Genomic DNA, 5,515 nt, shown 5'->3' on the forward strand with positions numbered 1-5,515 from the left:
GAGGCCATGAAATCTGAGATAGGATCCATGTATGAGAACAAAGTCTAGAGTTTGGTGGACTTGCCTGATGATCGGCAAGCCATAGAGAATAAATGGATCTTCAAGAAGAATACTGGCGTTGATGGTAATATTACTGTCTACAAAGCTCGACTTGGTCCAAAAGGTTTTCAATAAGTTCAAGGAGTTGACTACAATGAGACTTACTCACCCGTAGCGATGCTTAAGTCTGTCCGAATCATGTTAGCAATTGCCGCATTTTATGATTATGAAATCTAGCAAATGGACGTCAAAACTGCATTCCTTAATGGATTTTCTTAAAGAAGAGTTGTATATGATGCAACCAGAAGGTTTTGTCAATCCTAAAGGTGCTAACAATGTGTGCAAGCTCCAACAATCCATCTACGGACTGGTGCAAGCATCTCGGAGTTGGAATATATGCTTTGATGAGGTGATCAAAGCATATGATTTTATACAGGCTTTCGGAGAAGCCTGTATTTACAAGAAAGTGAGTGGGAGCTCTGTAGCATTTCTAATATTATATGTGGATGACATATTGTTGATTGGAAATGATGTAGAATTTTTGGATAGCATAAAAGGATAGTTGAATAAAAGTTTTTCAATGAAAGACCTCGGTGAAGTTGCTTATATATTGGGCATCAAGATCTATAGAGATAGATCAAGACACTTAATAGGACTTTCACGAAGCACATACCTTGACAAAGTTTTGAAGAAGTTCAAAATGGATCAGGCAAAGAAAGGGTTCTTTCCTGTGTTGCAAGGTGTGAAATTGAGTCAGACTCAATGCCTGGCCACTACAGAAGATAGAGAGAAAATGAAAGTCATTCCCTGTGCCTCAGCCATAGGTTCTATCATGTATGCTATGTTGTGTACTAGACCAGATGTGTGCCTTGGTATAAGTTTGGCAGGAAGGTACCAAAGTAATCCAGGAGTGGGTCACTGGACATCGGTCAAGAATATCCTGAAGTACCTAAAAAGGACTAAGGATATGTTTCTTGCTTATGGAGGTGACAAATAACTCATCGTAAACGGTTACATCGATGTTAGTTTTTACACTGATCCGGATGACTCTAAGTCACAAACCGGATACATATTTATATTGAATGGTGGAGCTATCAGTTGGTGCAGTTCCAAGCAGAGCGTCGTGGCAGGATCTACGTGTGAAGCGGAGTACATAGCTGCTTCAGAAGTAGCAAATGAAGGAGTCTGGATGAAGGAGTTCATATCCAATCTAGGTGTAATACCTAGTGCATCGGGTCCAGTGAAAATATTTTGTGACAATATTGGAGCAATTGCCTTGCGAACGAATCCAGATTTCACAAAAGAACCAAACACATCAAGAGGCGCTTCAACTCCATCCGTGATCAAGTCAAGGAGAGAGACATAGAGATTTGCAAAATACATACGGATCTGAATGTAGCAGACCCATCGACTAAGCCTCTTCCACGAGCAATACATGATCAACACCAAGACTCCATGCATGTTAGAATCATTACAATGTAATCTAGATTATTGACTCTAGTGCAAGTGGGAGACTGAAGGAAATATGCCTAGAGGCAATAATAAAGTCGTTATTTATATTTCCTTATTCATGATAAATGTTTATTATTCATGCTAGAATTGTATTGATCGGAAACCTAAATACATGTGTGAATACATAGACAAACACTGTGTCCCTAGTGAGCCTCTACTTGACTAGCTCGTTGATCAAAGGTGGTTAAGGTTTCCTAACCATGGACATGAGTTGTCTTTTGATAACGGGATCACATCATTAGGAGAATGATGTGATGGACAAGACCCATCCGTTAGCTTAGCATATTGATCGTTCAGATTTATTGCTATTGCTTTCTTCATGTCAAATACATATTCCTTCGACTATGAGATTATGCAACTCCCGGATGCCGGAGGAATGCCTTTTGTGCTATCAAACTTCACAACATAACTGGGTGATTATAAAGATGCTCTATAGGTATCTCCGAGGGTGTTTGTTGGGTTGGCATAGATCGATATTAGGATTTGTCACTCTGAGTATCGGAGAGGTATCTCTGGGCCCTCTAGGTAATACACATCATAAGCTTGCAAGCAAATGACTAAGGAGTTGGTCACGAGGTGATGTATTACAGAACGAGTAAAGAGACTTGCCGGTAACGAGATTGAACTAGGTATACAGATACCGATGGTCGAATCTCGGGCAAGTAACATACCGATAGACAAAGGAAATATGTAGAATATGTAGGAGCCAATATGAGCATCCAGGTTCCGCTTTTGGTTATTGATCGGAGAGGTGTCTCGGTCATGTCTACATAGTTCTCAAACTCATAGGGTCCGCACGCTTAACGGTCGGTGACGATATTGTATTATATGAGTTACGTGATTTGGTGACCGAATGTTGCTTGGAGTCCCGTATGTGATCACGTACATGACGAGGAGTCTCAAAATGGTCTATATGTAAATATTAATATATAGGATGATACTGTTCGGACATCGGAAGTGTTACAGAATGTATCAGGTATTTATCGGAGTACTAGGAGGGTTACCAGAACCCCCGGGGGGATATATGGGCCACGAGAGGGGAGCACACCAGCCCACAAGGGGTGGCGTGCCCCCCTATGCCAGGTGGCCGAATAGGAGAAGGAGAAGAGGGGGTTCGCCCCCCCTTCCTTCTCTTCTTCCCGCTTCCTTTCTTCTTTGGTGGAAAAAGGAAAGGGGGACGCCACTTGGGGAAACCCCAAGTAGGATTCAGATCCTACTTGCACTACAAAAAGATACACTTCCGTGATGATACGTGTTTGTCACAGTAGGTCGCGTTTTTTGTCATGCATGTACATCCATGACAAATATATGACAGAATCAAGATAGTCATACCTGTGCTGTCGTAGAAATGTTCCATGACATTACCAAAATTATCATCACGGAAGTGTTCACTTCCATGACGATAAATCGCGCGTCACAGAAGTGCTTTCGTCAAGGGTAACCGACACGTGGCATCCACCATAACAGAACGCCGTTAAGCTATTGGGTCGGGTTTTGGATCCGATAACCCGTTAACAGCCCCGACCAATGGGGATTTTCCACGTGTAAAATCATCATTGGTTGGAGGAGACACGTGTCAGGTCCGCGCTCGCACAGGTGTCACTCATCCATTGGGCGAGACGCGCCTATGATATGTTGACACGTGGACCGGCCCATCAAGTTTAAATGGGCCGGCCCAACTAAAGGCCCACAAGATTTTGCGGACCATAATGGGCTGGCCCAGCTAAAGGCCCACGAGATTTTGCGGACCATAATGGGCTGGCCCAGCTAACGGCCCACAAGATTTCGCGAGCCATTATGGGCCGGCCCAAGTAAAGGCTCACAAGATTTTTGTTTGCCATAATGGGCCGGCCCAGCTAAAGGCCCACAAGATTCTTGCGGATCATAATGGGCCGGCCCGTCTAAAGGCCCATGAGATTTCACCGACATTAACGGGCCGACCCAGCTGTAGGCCCACAAGAATTTGAGGGCCCTAGTAGGCCGGCCCATTAACTGGCTGCCATGTTTTGGGCCAAATGCCGGCCCATATTTGATCCGGTCCATTAATGGCCTGCCACGTTCCTGGCCTAATAGTGGCCCATATGAGATCCGGCCCATTAAAAGCCTACCAAGTTCTGGGCCAAATTATGGCCCATATCAGATTCGGCCCGTCAACTGGACACTATGCTTTTGGGCCCACTTGCTAGAGGCCCACTTAGTAATTTGGCCTGACATTAGTTTTGGCCTCTTAAGGACCTGTTTAACATTTCGGCCCTATATTAATTTCGGCCTATTAAATGCCCGTCATATAGTTGGGCCTAACTACGACCCGGTTTGCATCCGGCCTGCTCGCAGCCGATATCAGATTGGGCCAAACAAGGACAAAGACAATTTTGGCATGTTAAAAGCTCGTGATTTGATTCACACAATCATGGGCCGGGGTTCATTTCGGGCTGCTGCCGGCCCGTTAGCTGTTCGGCACGTTCCAGGCCGAACCTACATCATGATTGCATGACGGCCCGATTATGTACCGTAATTTTATGGTTTGGCCAGTTTACTGCGAAGACAGTAAAATAACTGCAGCATCGTGAATAAGAAAAACCTAGACTATACAATAAAGAAATTACAGCATATTACATCAACTGGGCATCAAAGTTTGCCACTATGATAATAAAGCACAAGCAGACAACAGATTACATACACTGGGCATCAAAGATCGCCACCAGTGCAAATAAACACGCCGACAAAATAATATACAAAACCAACATCACTTCAACAGAGTTCAAGAAAGGTTAGCCCTGCTGGGGAGCTGCAGCGCAAGCAGCTGAGCAAGATGATGAGACTGCGCTGGTTCAACATTTAAATCTTCCTCACTCTGAAAGATAAACAAGCAGACAGATGACAGGTTTTGCACATAAAAGTATTAGTGCTGACAATTCATCACATTTCTTACTGACGAATAAAGTGACACAATTTAAAATTGCATTAACACAATATGGTATTGTTCAGGTCAAGACATGGCAGGAAATGACATTGTGAAGGAGTTGGCAGCTTCACGACACCACTGGATTACAGATCAAGAACTCATAAGTATCAATGGTTAGTGTGCTGTCAATTTATCCCATTTCAGATTGGCAAATAAAGAGACGGTTTAAATAATACTCCCTCCATCCGGAATTACTTGTCATCAAAATGGATGTGTCTAGAACTAAAATACATCTAGATACATCCATTTCAATGACAAGTATTTTCGGACGGAGGGAGTAGTAGAATGATATGACATTGTTCATAGTTAAGACATTGCAGAATATGACATTGTGCTGTAGTGGGTAGGTTCACCACACCACTGGATTACGGATGAAGAACAGAAGCATACATGCAGTGCAAAAGAAGATCACTTGCTCTGTATACTTTAATTTACATGGTATGAATAAGGAACTTGGTTGTACAACTGAAAACTTAAATTGAGAAAGGACAAACTTTTGTTTATGAACTACTCCCTCCATTCTAAAATAGATGACCCAACTTTATACTAACTTCAGTACAAAATTGGGTCATCTATTTTGGAACGGAGGGAGTACATAATAAACTTTAAACATGCAATTTGATGCAAACACCAAAAATAAACAGCTGTTGCAGTCATGCCTAACCAAATAAATACAACAAAGTTTGAAGGCTTGAGATGGACAAACTTACATTATTGGTGAAGACAGGCTCTATAAAGGCCTTGTCCATGCTGATGGGGGGGGGGGAATTCAAGAAGTTTACCATAGAATCTTCTTCATAAGCATTGCCTTTATTCTACATTTTGTTAAGAGTAAATATAGATGTGATAATATACGAAAAAATGGAGAATATTTAAGATAAGATGAAGTGTGATGCTACATAACTAAGTAGCTATAAATGTAAGTGCAGCGATACAGGCAAAAGGTACAGCCAAGAGCAATGCATAGCTAAACTTCTTCAGTACCAACCTTATGGTAAG

Source organism: Triticum dicoccoides, chromosome 3B, assembly GCF_002162155.2.
Source record: "Triticum dicoccoides isolate Atlit2015 ecotype Zavitan chromosome 3B, WEW_v2.0, whole genome shotgun sequence".
Lineage (NCBI taxonomy): Eukaryota > Viridiplantae > Streptophyta > Magnoliopsida > Poales > Poaceae > Triticum > Triticum dicoccoides.